This window comes from Elephas maximus, chromosome 5 (assembly GCF_024166365.1).
Source record: "Elephas maximus indicus isolate mEleMax1 chromosome 5, mEleMax1 primary haplotype, whole genome shotgun sequence".
Lineage (NCBI taxonomy): Eukaryota > Metazoa > Chordata > Mammalia > Proboscidea > Elephantidae > Elephas > Elephas maximus.
Genome location: NC_064823.1, coordinates 75247962 through 75265178, shown reverse-complemented (window position 1 = coordinate 75265178; position 17217 = coordinate 75247962). Strand labels below are relative to the sequence as shown.

Below are 17217 nucleotides of genomic sequence, written 5' to 3'. Positions count from 1 at the left end.
TTTTCCTCCATACATTGGTTTTCTTTTCTTTTCCTTATACATTTCTGAGTCCGAATAGACTAATGGCAGTGGGTTTGGTTTTGGGGGACATTTCAAATAAGTGACTCAGTGTATTATAAAACATAAGTAAGGTTTATAAGGAAGCCTTTTAAGAAATGACCTTCAGTGTGGAGAAACAAAAACACTATCTGTACAAATTTTCTTATCTGATTTCACCTACTATTTCAGAAGAAAGAGAGAAGTAGTGCACAGTAATAAGCTCTCTGACTTCAAAGCCTCTTTGTTTTTAAACTGCTGTTTGATTTGGAAAGAATCATGATCATATGCTTACGCTTTAAAAAAATCAAACGCTATTTAAAAGTCTTGTTAACTGCATTCCTAAGGTTTTATATCCTAACTCTTTCCCAGAAAGGAAAGAATGATCTGTGAAAGGAATACTATGTAACGAAATGTTTTAATGAGTCAAATTGTTTACTTTCTAAAACTGTTCTAAGTGTTGATGACATTTGTACAATTCTTACACAGAAAAAAAATACACATATACATGTATCTATCTATCTATCTACACGGAAAACTAAGAAAAATCTAAGACAGAAGGCCTAGTACGGAATTCCAGGAGTAAGACAGTCGTAACAACAGTGATAAAGTAAGCAAAGGTAGTTATTCTTCTTAAGATGAGGCCACTTCACTGAAATTTAACAGTTTCACTAAAACTGTATAAATTCTGACTTACAGTGTGAAAATTAGTCACCAGATAAAGTGAACCATATACTTATAGAAGTTAAGTGGAAAAGTTAAACCCCACATTGGAATAGAAAAAGGTCAGCTGCTTATTGTCCAAAAGATTTTACATGATCATTTTACCTTAATGAATTTGCCAAGAGTGGTTCTCAGTCTCCCAAACTCAGAAATCAGATCTTGTAGACCCAGTTCTCAAAGCTTAATCTTTCAGTGAGAAAATTGCTAAGATATTGGTATACAATGAGAAATAAAAGCTATTGCACATACCAGAATATTCAAATTGGCACAGATTCCGATTCTAAGTGGTTCATTTTGGAAAGTAAAATTATAATCAGAAAATGGCTTGCTAAACAATAATGCTAATGACATAAGATTATTTACATAACTAAAATGTTTAATATCTTGAGCCTAAGAATGCCTGATATATCCAGCCCCTCTGTGGCAATACCCTTAAACCAAAGAGAACCCAATAATTGGAGTCTATAGGCAGGTGTTCCTTTTCCTCAAGCACCCAGATAGGCCATTATGAGTTATTCTGATTTTCCACACTTCTGTGGCTAAATAACTCCATGCACAATGGAACCTTCCAGTCTTGTTTGGACCTGAGAGCCATAGCACTTCTTTAATATAGACATCATAATGTAGAAATCCAGAGCAGGGACTTGAGAGTGAGAAGATCTCAGTTTGAATCTGAGCTCTGCCACTTCTTGGCTGTGTAACCTTGAGGACTTAATTACAAACCCTTTAAATATCAGTTTCCTCCACTAGATAATAACCTCAATTAATTGGTAAGGTTGTTGTAAGGATTATGGTTATAATGCATTTAGTATATTAGCGTTAGTAAATATTAAATAAATATGACTTATTATTCAGTGGGAATATTATCTATTGTTCAGTGGGACCTCCACTTGTCTGTCAGTTTATCATACTGTAGGGGCTTTGGTGTTGCACTGATGCTGGAAACTATACCACCAGTATTCCAATGCCAGCAGGGCCATCCAGCAGACAGGCTTCAGCTGAGCTTCCAGACTAAAACAGACTAGGAAGAAGGACTCTGCTATTTACTTCTGAAAAGAATTAGCCAGTGCAAACCTTATGAATAGTAGCAGGACATTGTCTGATTAGTGCCAGAAAATGAGCCTCCCAGGTTGGAAGGCACTCAACTGGGGAAGAGCTGTCTTCTCAAAGTAGAGTCAAGCTTTTGGGACCTTCATTTGCTGATGTACCATGATTCAAAATGAGAAAAAATTAGCTGCAAACATCCATTAACAATTGGAATCTGAAATGTAAGAAGCATGAATCTAGGGAAATTGGAAATCATCGAAAATGAAATGGAACACATAAACATCGATACTCTAGGCATTAGTGAGCTGAAATGGACTGGTACTGGCCATTTTGAATGGGACAATCACAGAGTCTACTATTCAGGGAATGACAGCTTGAGGAGGAATGGCCTTGAATTCATTGCCAAAAAGGACATTTCAGGATCTATTCTGAAGTGCAACCCTGTCAATGCCAGGATAATATCCAAATGCCTTCAAGGAAGACCAGTTAATACAACTATTATTCAAATTTACACATCAACCCCTAAGGCCAAAGATGAAAAAATTGAAGATTTTCACCATCTTCTGAAGTCTGAAATTGATCAAACACGCAACCCAGATGAATTGATAATTTCGGGTGATAGAATGAGAAAGTTGAAAACAAAGAAGAAGGATCAGTAGTTGGGAAATATGGTCTTGGTGATAGAAATGATGCCAGAGATCTCATTATGGAATTTTGCAAGACCAATGGCTTCTTCATGGCACATACCTTCTTCCACCAACATAAATGGTGACTGTACACGTGGACCTTGCCAGATTGAATACACAGGAATCAAATCAGCTACATCTGTGGAAAGAGATGATGGAAAAGCTCAATATCATCAGTCAGAAAAAGGCCAGGGGCCGACTGTGGAGCAGAACATAAATTGCTCGTGTGCAAGTTCAAGATGAAGCTGAAGAAAATTAAAACAATTCGATGAGAGCCAAAGCATGACCTTGAGTATATCCCGCCTGAATTTAGAGAGCATCTCGAGAATAGATTTGACACTTTGGAAACTAATAACCTAAGACTGGACAAGTTATGGAATGACATCAAGGACATTATACATGAAGAAATCAAGAGGTCATTAAAAAGACAAGAAAGAAAGAAAGGACCAAAATGGATGTCAGCAGAGACTCTGAAACTTGCTTTTGAATGTCAAGTAACCAAAGCAAAAGAAAGAAATGATGAAGTAAAAGAACTGAACAGAAGATTTCAAAGGTCTGCTTGAGAAGACAAAGTATTATAATGACATGTGCAAAGGCCTGGAGGTAGAAAATCGAAAAGGAAGAACACGCTTGGCATTTCTCAAGCTGAAAGAACTGAAGAAAAACTTCAAGCCTTGAGTTGTGCTAGTGAAAGATTCTACAAGGAAAATATTAAATGATGCAGAAAGCATCAAAATAAGATAGAAGGAATACACAGTTATTATACCAAAAAGAATTGGTCGACATTCAAACATTTCAGGAGGTAGCATATAAGCAAGACCTGAAGTTATTGAAAGAAGAAGCCAAGCTGCACTGAAGGCATTGGCAAAAACAAGACTCCAAGAATTGACAGAATACCATTTGAGATGTTCTAATAAATGGATTCAACATTCATCTATGCCAAGAAATTTGGAAGACAGCTACCTGGCCAATCAAATGGAAGAGTTCCATATTTGGCCTATTCCAAAGAAAGGTGATCCAACAGATGTGCAAATTATCAAGCAATATCACTGTCGTGGATTGAATTTAGCCTCCCCCAAAAATGTGCGTATCAACTTGGTTAGGCCACGATTCCCAGTATTGTGTGGTTGTTCTCCATTTTGTGATTGTAATTTTATGTTAAGAGGATTAGGGTGGGATTGTAACACCACGCTTACTCAGGTCACCTCCCTGATCCAAGATAAAGGGAGTTTCCTTGGGGTGTGGCATGGCCTACACCACCTTTTATCTCTCAAGAGACAAAAGAAAAGGGGAGTAAGCAGAGAGTTGGGGACCTCATGCCACCACGAAAGCAGCACAAGGAGCAGAGTGCATCCTTTGGACACGGGGTCCCTGCACCTGAGAAGCTACTCAACCAGGGGAAGATTGAGGACAAGGATCTTCCTCCAGAGCCAACAGAAAGAGAAAGCCTTCCCCTGGAGCCAACACCCTGAATTTGGACTTGTAACCTACTGGATCACGGGAAAAAAAATTTCTCTTTGTTAAATTCACCCACTTGTGGTATTTCTGTTATAACAGCACTAGACAACTAAGACAATCATTAATATCACACACAAGCAAAATTTTGCTGAAGATCATTCAAAAGCAATTGCTGTAGTACATAGACAGGAAACTGCCAGATATTCAAGCCAGATTCAGAAGAGGACGTGGAAAGAGGGATATCATTGCTGATGCCAGAATGATCTTAGCTGAAAGCAGAGAATAGCACAGAGATATCTGCCTGTGTTTTACTAACTACGCAAAGGTATTCAACTGTGTGGATCATAACAAATTATGGATAATATTAGGAAGAATGGGAATTCCAGAACACTTAATTGTGCTCATGCAGAGCCTGTGTACAAGTCAAGAGGCAATCGTTCGAACAGAACAAGGGATATTGCATGGTTTAAAGTCAGGAAAGGTATGCATCGGGGTTGTATCCTTTCAGCATACTTATTCAATCTGTATGCTGAGCAAATAATCCAAGAAGCTGGACTAAATGAAGAAGAATGTGGCATCAGGATTGGTGGAAGACTCAATAACAACCTGCAATATGCAGATAACACAATCTTGCTTGCTTGAAAGTGAAGAGGACTTGAAGCACTTATTGAAGATCAAAAACAACAGCCTTTAATATGAATTACACCTCAATATAAAAAAAAATCCTCACAATTGGATCAATAAGCAACATCACGATAAATGGAGAAAAGATTGACGTTGTCAAGAATTTCATTTTTCTTGGATCCACCATCAAAGGCCACGGAAGCAGCAGTCAAGAAATCAAACGATGCATTGCATTAGGCCAATCTGCTGAGGAAAAATAATAATAATAATAATACTTTTTTTAAGTGTTAAAAAGCAAAGATGCCACTTGAGGACTAAGGTGAGCTGTCCCAAAAAACCCATTGCCATGGAGTCAATTTTTTCTCATAGCGACCCTATAGGACAGAATAGAACTGCCCCAGAGTAGAACTGCCCCATAGGGTTTCCAAAGAGTAGATGATGGATTTGAACTGCCAACATTTTGGTTCACAGCCAGGCTCTTAACTACTGTGCCACCAAGTCCCTGACCCAAGCCATGATACTTTCAATTGCTTCATATCCATGTGAAAAGGGAACAATGAGTAAGGAAGATGGAAGAAGAATTGATGCTTTTGAATTATGTTGTTGGTGAAGAACATTGAGTATACTATGGACTGACTGTAGAACGAACAAATCTATCTTAGACGAAATACAGTCAGAGAGCTCTTTGGAAGCAAGATGTCAAGACTTCATCTCAAATACTTGGGATATGTTATCAGGAGGGAACACTCCCTGGAGCAAGACATCGTGCTTGGTAAAGCAGAGGGTCAGTGGAAAACAGGAAGACCCTTGACAAGATGGATAGACACAGTGGCTGCAACAATGAGCTCAAACATAACAATGACTGTGAGGGTGACGCAGAACCAGGCAGTGTTTCCTTCTGTTGTACACAGGGTCGTTGCGAGTCAGAACTGACTCGATGGTATCTAACAACAACTCCACCCAAGTTTGCATAAGCATAAATATAGAGCTAAACAAATTATTAGGAAGTCAATACTTTATAACTACTACCCAGACTAAAAATAAAGTAAAATCATTCTCAGCACCCCAGAAATGCTTCCTATTCCCATTTTCAAAAATGCACCCTTCCTGAAAATTCCTGAGCATAATAAAGGGCATTTATACAAAGCCAACAGCCAACATCACCCTAAATGGAGAGAGCCTAAAAGCATTCCCATTGAGATCGGGAAACAGACAAGGATGCCCTTTATCACCACTCTTATTCAACATTGTGTTGGAGGTCCTAGCCAGAGCAATTAGGTTAGATAAAGAAATAAAGGGCATCCAGATTGGCAAGGAAGAAGTAAAAGTATCTCTATTTGCAGATGACATGATCTTATACACAGAAAACCCTAAGGAATCCTCAAGAAAACTATTGAAACTAATAGAAGAGTTTAGCAGAGTATCGGGATACAAGATAAACATACAAAAATCAGTTGGATTCCACTACATCAAGAAAAAAACATTGAAGAGGAAATCACCAAATCAATGCCATTTACAGTAGCCCCCAAGGAGATAAAATGCTTAGGAATAAATCTTACCAGAGATGTAAAAGACTTATACAAAGAAAACTACAGTATACTTCCGTAAGAAACCAAAGAGACTTGCATAAGGGGAAAAACATATCTTGCCCATGGATAGGAAGACTTAACACCATAAAAATGTCTATTCTACCAAAAGCAATCTATACACTTAATGCAATTCTGATCCAAATCCCAACGACATTCTTTAATGAGATGGAGAAACAAATCACCAGCTTCACATGGAAGGGAAAGAGGCCCCGGCTAAATAAGGCATTACTGAAAAAGAAGAACAAAGTGGGAGGCCTTACTTTACCTGATTTTAGAACCTATTATACTGCCACAGTAGTCAAAACAGCCTGGTACTGGTACAACAGATACATAGACCAAAGGAACAGAATTGAGAATCCAGACATAAATCCATCCACATATGAGCAGTTGATATTTGACAAAGGCCCCAAAACAGTTAAATGGGGAAAAGACAGTCTTTTTAACAAATGGTGCTGGCATAACTGGATATCCACCTGCAAAAAAATGAAACAAGACCCATACCTCACTCCATGCACAAATATGAGCTCAAAATGGATCAAAGACCTAAATATAAAATATAAAACGATAAAGATCATGGAAGAAAAAATAGGAACAACGTTAGGAGCCCTAATACATGGCATAAACAGTATACAAAACATTATTAAGAATGCAGAAGAAAAACTAGATAACTGAAAGCTCCTAAAAATCAAATACCTATGCTCACCCAAAGACTTCACCAAAAGAATAAAAAGACTACCTACAGACTGGGAAAAAGTTTTTAGCTATGATATTTCTGATCAGCATCTGATCTCTAAAATCTACATTATACTAAAAAAACTCAACTATAAAAAGACAAATAACCCAATTAAAAAATGGGCAAAAGATATCAATACACACTTCACTAAAGAAGACATTCAGGTAGCTAACAGATACATGAGGAAATGTTCACGATCATTGGCCGTTAGAGAAATGCAGATCAAAACTACAATGAGATTTCATTTCACTCCAACAGGGCTGGCATTAATCCAAAAAACACAAAATAATAAAGTTGGAGAGGCTGTGGAGAGATTGGAACACTTATACACTGCTGGTGGGAATGTCAAATGGTACAACCACTTTGGAAATCGATTTGGCGCTTCCTTAAAAAGCTAGAAATAGAACTACCATATGATCCAGCAATCCCACTCCTCGGAATATATCCTAGAGAAATAAGAGCCTTTACATGATCCGATATATGCACACCCATGTTCACTGCAGCACTGTTTACAATAGCAAAAAGATGGAAGCAACCAAGGTGCACATCAATGGATGAATGGACAAATAAATTATGGTATATTCACACAATGGAATACTACGCATTGATAAAGAACAGTGAGGAATCTGTGGAACATTTCATAACATGGAGGAACTTGGAAGGCATTATGCTGAGTGAAGTTAGTCAGTTGCAAAAGGACAAATATTGTATAAGACCACTATTATAAGAACCTGAGAAATAGTTTAAACTGAGAAGAAAATATTCTTTTTTGGTTACGAGAGGAGGGAGGGAGGGAGGGTAGGAGAGAGGCATTCACTAATTAAATAGTAGATAAGAGCTACTGTAGGTGAGGGGAAAGACAACACACAATACAGGGGAGGTCAGCACAACTGGACTAAACCAAAAGCAAGAAGTTTCCTGAATAAACTGAATGCTTCGAAGGCCAGTGTAGCAGGGGCAGAGGTTTGGGGACCATGGTTTCAGGGGACATCTAAGTCAATTGGCATAATAAAATCTATTAAGAAAACATTCTGCAAACCAATTTGGAGAGTGGCGTCTGGGGTCTTAAATGCTAGCAAGCAGCCATCTAAAATGCATCAATTGGTCTCAACCCACCTGGATCAAAGGAGAATCAAGAACACCAAGGACACAAGGTAATTATGAGCCCAAGAGACAGAATGGGCCACATGAACCAGGGACTACATCATCCGGAGACCAGAAGAACTAGATGGTGCCCGGCTACAACCAATGACTGCCCTGACAGGGACCACAGCAGAGAACCCCTGAGGTAGTAGGAGAGCAGTGGGATGCAGGCCCCAAATCCTCATTAAAAAAAAAACAGACTTAATGGTCTGACTGAGACTAGAAGGACCCTGGTGGTCGTGGACCCCAGAGCCCCCGTTGGCTCACGGAAGGAACCATTCCCGAAGCCAACTCTTCAGACACGGATCAGACTGGACGATGGGTTGGAGAGGGATGCTGGTGAGGAATGAGCTTCTTGGATCAGGTAGACGCTTGAGATTATGTTGGCATCTCCTGCCTGGAGGGGAGGTGAGAGGGTAGAGGGATTTAGAAGCTGGTGAAATGGACAGGAAAAGAGAGAGTGGAGGGACAGAATGGTCTGTCTCATTGCAGGGGAGTAATTGGGAATATGTAGCAAAGTGTATATAAGTTTTTGTGTGAGAGACCGACTTGATTTGTAAACTTTCACTTAAAGCACAATAAAAATTATAAAAATTAAAAAAAATTTTTTTTTAATGTGCCCTTCCCTTATGCCCAAGGAAACCATAAACCCAGCTTTGTTAGTACTTATTTCCTTGCCTTTCTTTTTATTTTTACTACCTACATGCCTATTCCTAAACACTGTAGTTTAGTTGAGTCTGTTTTTCAACTTTATATAAATGTGATCACACCTTATCTTGTGTCTGACTTGATCTGGCTTAATTTGATCCTTTTAAGTTTCATGATGTTGGATGCAGTTGGAGTTTACTCATTTTCGTCATCATATGATATTCCATTCTATGAAGAGAACACAATTTATCTGCCCCGCTTTTGATAGGAAGTGGCTATTACAAATGATTCTTCTTTGAACATAGTAACACATGTCTTTGGGTGAATCTATAAAAAGGAATCAAATGGACATTCTAAAATTTAAAAATGCAATATCTGAAAATGACAACTTAATAGATGAGTTTAACAGCAGATAAGACATGCTAGAAGAAACTTTTCATTAAACGGAAGACAGATCAATGGAAAAGACCTAAACTGAAGCACAGAGAGGAAATGATAGTTGGAAAAAAAAAAAAAAAGACAGAAAGGTTCCAATTCTGAATCATGTGACCTAGCCTAGTCCTAGCCAATCAGTATGGTACTATTATTCCCTTAGCCACGTGATTGTTTCAAGAGTTGGCATGCGATTCAGTCTGGTACAATCAGAGCTTATCTTGGACGTTGGGCCAGAGCCTCCAGAATGATATGTTCTCTTTTCCATTGGACTTGAAATTGGGTCTGAGACTTTAGCCTGGAGCTTCTGGGCTGGTGTCCAATTAGACTAAAGAGAGGAGGCTGAGTCCTGAGAGCATCATTTGAGGCCCCGGTGAGAACTGCAACAGTCCTATTCCTGGAAGGTTCAGTTATATAAGTAAATAGTTCCTTTCTTGTCTTAGGCCAGTTAAGGTTTTTGTTTGTTTTGTTTTGCTTTGTTTGTTTTTTGTCACCTTCAGTGAAGAAAATCCTAACTATAAACACACCTATGCATTTCCCAAATGCTGTCATCTATGTCTTCCAAAAGTAAAAGTAGGGCTCATGTTATGGAGAACTTTAGAAAACTCACTGGTCTATCTCCAAACATGTATGTGATCTTCATCCTGGAACTTTCCCAATATAGCTACAATACTGATCTAGGAGCCTGACACCAGGACATCTGGGTTGAACTCTTCTTCCTCATTGCGTCCCAATTGACCTATAGTCATCTAGCAAGACTTTGCATTCCTCTGTCCTTTGCTCATTTTACGGACCCCTAAGTTTAATATACTGTTTTAATTAACATTTTAGGAGCTAAATCCTTTGAGAGGTGTGATTATGTCTGAGTAGGAGTGTTCATAATTACTTTTGGAAATACCATAATCCAAGTGCAGAAATGCTTGTGGATTTCAGTTGCTACTGCTTTTGAATCTGAGAATGAACCTAATGTTCAAAATTGTCATTAGGAAAAAAAAAAAAAAGCCTATAAATTAATTGAGCAAAGCTTCACAGCCCTGTCTTATTGAGTTTGCTTTCCACTCTTCTGTACTTTTCAGATGTAATACTGTGGGCCGTGGGCCGTGGGCCCTGGACTCATGGCTCAATTATTTTACACATACAGAGAAATTGCCCTCATTTTAAGCTAGGTTGAAAATCTCTTTTCCTTCAAGTTTCATATTGTTCCTTACCCCCTCTTCTTCACTGGAATAATATTTATGAAAAACTTAAATATATGGTTTTGGTTCCAATACTTCTTTTTATTCTTTGCTTTGCTCCCACTCCCAACCCATGCTTCTGTTGTTCTTAGGTGTTGTCAAGTAGGCTCTGACTCATTGAAACCTTATGTATCACAGAATGAAACATTGCCAGGTCCTGCAGCATCTTCATGATCATTGGTATGTTTGAGTTCATTGTTGTGCCTATTCCCCAACCCATATACCCATAAAATTAGCTAAGTCAAAGGTTACAAACTGGCAGGTTATAAGGCTATCCCACAGATATGCTTTGTTCGGCCTTTACAATATTTCTTAAAAGTTTCTGTTGGTTACACACAATTAACATCAAGATATTCTATATCAAAATCCTCACTTCAAGTTTCTCTGAAATATCATGATGCCTACTATCCGTGAACCCATACTCCCTCATTGTAAAAATTAACTGGAGGAAAGTAGAAATTACCTGTTTTATTTTAAAACTGGCCCACATTACATATTTACTCTCCCGCTTGAAGACCTAGAGGTAGCAAAATGCAGAGTAGAAATAGCTGCAAAGTGTGACCAAAGGAACTTTGGCAGCCCATGGAGTGCCCTGCATTTCTGCATGTGCCATCCCAAGGAGAGAAAGGAGTTCCCCATGTTGGACTTGAAGAGACTTCATCATAGATATAGTCGGAGACTAGAAGCTCCAAGCAGTGATCTGTGTCGCTGACAACCTAAGTTTCCCAGGGACCAAGGAGGTGTCAGTGGGTGGCACAGGGCCAAGATCAGAAGTCCCCAGTTTCTTGACATTGCCTAACCCGTTCTACAATTTAGATACAGCCTGAGGGGCAAAAAAAAACAAATTGAGTTGTTAAGAATTTTAAAAGTTATTTCTCCTGTACACCTGAATAAGCGGGCTGAGAATCATACCATCCACATCACTGATGGGGATCTCAAATTAAAATATTATTCCTTTGTGTTCATTAACTAGTGACCACATTGAGCCCTGGTAGTGCAGTGGTTAAGCTCTCAGTTGCTAACCGAAAGGTTTTTGGTTTAAACCCACCAGCTGCTTCACAGGAGAAAGATGTGGCAGTTTGCTTCCATAAAGATCACAGTCTTGGAAACCCTACAGAGTGTCCTACTCTGTCTTACAGGGTGTCTATGAGTCGGAATTGATTCAGTAGCAATGGATTTGGTTTTTTGTTTACTGACCACATTATTTTCTTTTATAGATTGTACCTCACATTATTAAGCCAGCTACCTCAGTAAGCAACTGAAGTTTAATCCACTGGAAAGCTCTGGGGAAAAGTGTAAAGAATTATCCTGCCAAGGGGCAGGTGGGCTGGGATATTTATACTCCCATCCTCTTAAGTAATTTGTTAAGGATATCACTAAGCCTGTTGATCCATTAACCTGTTACCATCGAGACAATTCCAACTCATAGCGACCCTATAGGACAGAATAGAACTGCCCCATAGTGCTTCCAAGGCTGTACATCTTTACAGAAGCAGATGGCCAAATCTTTCTCCCACTGAGTGCTGGTTGGGTTGAACTGCTGACCTTTCAGTTAGCAGCCAAGTGCTTAACAACTGTGCCACCAGGAGATCCCTAAAAAAAAAAAAAAAAAAAAACCCTTTATCATCGAGTCAGTTCCAACTCATGGCAACCCTATAGGACTGTCTTATAGATTTTCCTAAGGAGCACCTGGCAGATTCAAACTGCCAAGCAGTCGTAGCTCTTAACTACTATGCTATCCTTAAGGAGTCAGTAATCCCTAGGCATTTCAATAGGCAAAGTGGGTTCTAGCAGACCAAGAGTAGGAATGGCCATTGTAAATCAGGCCGGTGTGCACAGAAATGATTATGGACCCAAGACGATATGAGGATAAAACACCCACAAAATGTCAGAAGATATAGACATATGAGAATTCCCAACTGGTCCATGATGATTAATCTCTATTTGTTCTGTTGGATTTTAGGTTACACATAGATCCTCCCTACTTTTCTTGGAGTTAAGGAATCTGCCCAACTGAGAAACTTGTGTTATTCCATTTTTTTCTGGAGAAAGCAACTTCTTATCAGCAAAAGAGTGAACTTTCGTAGCACTTGTGGCATTGTTTCCAGATGTGTGCTTTTCAGATATGAGCTGGCCAGGTCCAGAGGAACCCATGCCATGACACAACAGCAGATGCAAGAAAGCTTTCGGAATATCTTTGATTCTATTAAGACTCTGGCTTTGCAGACTGTTTTGATGTCATCTCTCATGGTTTATTGTGTGGTATTTCATTTTACAAGCAGAGGGAAACATCTGGACTATTTATTTCAGCTGGATTTTCTCTTTTAGGTACTGTTTGGGATTGTTATTTGGAAAAGGCCGAACTCAGAATTGCCAGCGATAACACATGTGCTGGCTTTTTATTCCCTAAAGTTATTTCACGTTGCTCCACACACATCTACGCCAACCCTCTGTGCTGCCCAGATGACCCTTCAGATACTAGTTTTCATATTCATCCTCTTTTTTTTTTTAGAAGACAAGGGAATTGCAAGGCAACTAATGAGCTTTGATGACAATGCTCTGACTAGAGCGAAAGCAATTATCTAATCATAATTCACTCAGGAAGTGGCATTGGGGGGGTTCTTAATTATTATAGTTATACTCCTTTGATTTATAAATCTATCCAACTTACTAAATACATATCACTTTACTCCCTAACAGAAGCCTATTTTCTTTGTACTAAAGGACGGTAAGGCCAGTGTGTTGAGATTCATAGTTGTGAAGATCCCACAGACACAGTGTCACTGAACTAGGTGGGATTTTATTTCTCCTTATGGCGTTTCCACACTAGAGACATCCCCCAGGTTATTCTTAATGAACATAATTTATCTATTCTTCCCTAGCTTTGCTACAATTTCCCTTGCCCTTTTATTAAAGCCCTTTAAGTTCTTATAGACAGTCATTAAGTCAAAGATAAATTTAAAGTGTGTTTTCATGAAAATAGAGCGTGATATTAAATTTTATCCCTCTTAATTTGAAGATGCAAACTAGAAGTTTCCTAGCCAAATCGGTGAGATACATACACAGATGATTTAGATATAGATATAAATATGTAAAGATAACAATATAGTCAAAGATATAGACAGATGAAGAGATAGATTTTATAGATCTACCGAAAACCAAAACACCAAGCTCATTGCCATCGAGTCGATTCCAACTCATAGTAACCCTATAGGACAGAATAGAACTGCCCCGTATGGTTTCCAAGGAGACCTGGTGGATTTGAACTGCCAATCTTTTGGTTCACAGCTGAACTCTTAACAACTATGCCTGCAGGGTTTCCTATCTATATATCTGCCTGTATTTATATGTATATCAGGATAGATATAAATATGTTATTTTTCCTGACAAAAACTTGAATTTTAAATATGTTGTTGTTTTTGTTGTTAGTTGCCATCAAGTCAGCTCTGATTCATGGTGGCCTTATGTATAACAGAGCACAATGTTGCCTGATCCTGTGCCACCTTCACGATTGTAGATGTTTGAGTCCATTGTTGCAGCTGTTGAGGGCTTCCTTCATTTTTTAACTGATTCTCTACTTTATTGCCCTTGATGTCCTTTTCTAGTGATTAGTCTTTCCTGATAATGTGTCCACAGTAAGCTAGCAGAAGCCTCTCCATTCTCGCTTCTAAGAAGCGTTCTGGTCGTATTTCTTCTAAAACTGATTTGTTCATTCTTTGGCAGTCCAGAGTATACTCGGTATTCTTTGTACAACAATTTAAGTGGATTGAGTTTTCTTCAGTTTTCCTTTTTCATTGGCCAGCTTTCCCATACATATGAGGTGATTGAAAAGACCCTGGCTTGTGTCAGATGCACCTTAATCATCAAAGTGACATCTTTGCTTTATAAAACTTGAAAGAGATCTTTTGCACCAGATTTACCCAATGCAATACATCCTTTGGTTTTTTGACTGCTGTTTCTATCAGTGTTGATTATTGATCCAAGTAGGATAAAATCATTGATAACTTAATTTGTTTCTCCATTTTCCATGATGTTGTCTATTGGTCCATTTGTGAAGATTTTCATTTCTTCACATTCAGCTATAATCCCTACTGAAGGCTGTGGTCTTTTACCTACATCAGTAAGTGCTTCAAGTCCTAATTACTGGTAAATACTCTCCAGCTTGGCACAGACCCCTCTTGTTTACCCAACACTGAGGTCCTGTGTTAGTTACCCCTGCACTTACAATAACACTCAACCACCCCCGTGCATGTGCATGAGCCATCTAGCCCCTGAAGTGATTGGAAATTCTAATCAATATAGACTGAAAGTTTCATGAGGACAGAAACTATGTCTGTCTACCCTTATTCATCCAGTCCATATCATATAGTAAGGATTCAATGATTATGAGTTAAATGAATAAAAGGATGGATAATCTAGCCTTTAGTAAGATAAGATACTTGGTTATAAGAATTCCATTTCTTCGAGCATGGTAGAATTTTACGTCCCAGCCACCAGTAACTTAGCCTAACCCTCAGCCCCTTCCTTGACTCTGGATTAAATTTACCAGCACCATGCTGGGGACAGGGGAGTGTACAACGGGGAAGGTGACCGGAATGACTGTGAGCTGAGTTTATTGACAGAGACTCTGGAAAGTTTTCCCCTTCCAGATCGAATAGTAAGTTATTAATGAGGGGAAAGTGACCTACTGCACCTTATGAAAGAAAAATGGAACCACCTGAGATCTGTGCAAGTCAGTTTGTGTGGCTCCAAGATGCCAGGGAACTAAGATTTCTCCCCTAGTCTCCCTTTCAGCCCTGATGCTCACTATTAGTACTGCTCAACTAATAAAGAATTTTTTTTTTTTTTTTTGGGAAACAAATCTCATTGCTAACAGAGGAAAGTATGTGGCTTTGCTTTCATTTTACAGAAGGTCCTCACTTTTGTATGTTTTCTTGTGCTGCCAGGGTGGGATTGCCATGAGCTCAGGTTAAGCTCAGGACCCAAATGATCCAGCTTCAGAGCACGGGCCCCAGCCAGCTCAGAGTCTCCCATCCCCAAGGGTCAGCCATGCCAAGGAGAGAAAGGGGGAGTTTTTATCCATAGGGCCCTAAGAGTAGAAACCCAAACTGCAAATCTGACTGAAGAAAACACAGAAGAATATCTTTATGACATCAAAGGAGGGAAACATTTCTTAAAGCCTGAGAAGCACTCCTGTTTTGTTTCAGAAGATTCAAACTCCTTACCCTTCCTACACAGCCTTGCCTGCTGAGCTGCCTTCTGATCTCACCTCTCACCACCCTCCTGTTTACTCTCACAGGCCTTGGTTCTGCCCCCCAAACACGGCAAGCCCACTTTGGGGCCTTTGGAGTCCCTAAGTGGTGTAAATGATTAAGCGCTCGACTACTAGCTGTAAGGTTGGCAGTTCGAACCCACCCAGAGGCACCTCAGAAGACAGATCTGGCAATCTGCTTCTGAAAGGTCACAGTATGGGTCTCAGTTCTGCAATTCTACTCTCCACACATGGGGGTCATCGTGAGTAGGAATTGACTTGAAGGCACACAACAACAACAGCCCTTGCCTGGAGTGCTGTAGTCTGCACAAGGCTGGCTTGTTTTCATCACTCGGGCCTCAGCTTTACTGTCACCTCCACTGAGAAGCCTTCCCTAATCACCCCATCTTATGTGCCCTGACTTTCGCCTTTCCCTGCTACTTAACCTCTATCAGAAGTGATCTCATTTGTTCATTCTCTTATTTATTTTCTGTTTTCCCCACCAGAAAGCAGGCTTCCTTAGGACAGGGCCCTGACCTGTCATGTTCATCACTGTATTTCCAGTACATGGCACATGGTCAGTCTTTAATAAATATGTGTTGGGTGGATGAATATATAAAAGAGATGCTTGTAGGCAGAAGAGAACAGAGAATTTAATAGGCTTACAGCAGGACTAAAAGAAGCAAGAGAGGACAGAGCTAGGAAGAAGAACAAAAGGGTAGTAACAGAATTAAAACAGGAGGCCTGCTTAGCGACCTCTCTGTCGACAGTGCTGCCGTTGCAGCTTGAAGCTCAGCAGAGCAAATTTTAGAGGCAAAAGGGTGAGGGGTATGAATGAGCTGCTGTTGCCCGCTCCAGCCCCCTCTGCCCTGTGCTCCCAGCCTGCTCACTCCCTGTAGAGAGCCTGAAAGACACAACCAAGTGGCCAGCCACAGAGTCCAAGCAGCCAGCCACAAAGTCCTGTCTGGAGCACCTCGGCTTACGCAAGCCCAGTGGAGGACGGGCATGTTGGCCCCAGAGTTTAAGTTGCCAGCTCTCTCCGTCCTCCTCCTGAGGCCACTGTTCTTGGTCCCCCTCTCCCCCTTAGGTGTCTGAGCCCTGGGTTTAAAAGGCTTTGAAAGGGCAAAGTTTATTCCTGACAGTGGACTGTGGGGCAACCCTAATCATAGTCATAGCCCACGTTTATAAAAGGTTAACTAGCTGTGTTAAACTCTTCATTTGCATCATTTCATTTAATTCTCACAACCCTTCCATGAAGTTGTTGTTGTTGTTAGCTGCTGTTGAGTTGGTCTCAACTCATAGCCAGCCCAAGCACAACAGAACTAAATGCTACCCGGCCCTGCAGCATCCCTGTGATCCATTGTAGGTCAGACCATTGTTATCCATAGGGCTTTCGTTTGCTGATTTTTGGAAGTAGACTGCCAGACTTTTTTTCCTAGTCTGTCTTAGTCTGGCATCTCTGCCAAAACCTGTTCAATATCATAGCAACTTGCAAGACTTCACTGACAGACAGGTGGGGGCTATGCATGAGGTGCACTGGCCAGGAATTGAACCCGGGTCTCCCTCGTGGAAGGCGAGAATTCTACCACTGAACCACCAATGCCTCCTTCAC

At 40.0% G+C, this 17217-nt stretch overlaps 1 non-coding gene across 1 annotated transcript; it reads right to left on the bottom strand.

The window, feature by feature from the left end:
• Positions 1-17137: 17137 nt before the first annotated feature.
• TRNAG-UCC (transfer RNA glycine (anticodon UCC)) lies at positions 17138-17208 on the bottom strand. Its single transcript has one exon. It is a non-coding gene; the product is annotated as a tRNA-Gly (tRNA).
• Positions 17209-17217: the final 9 nt, after the last annotated feature.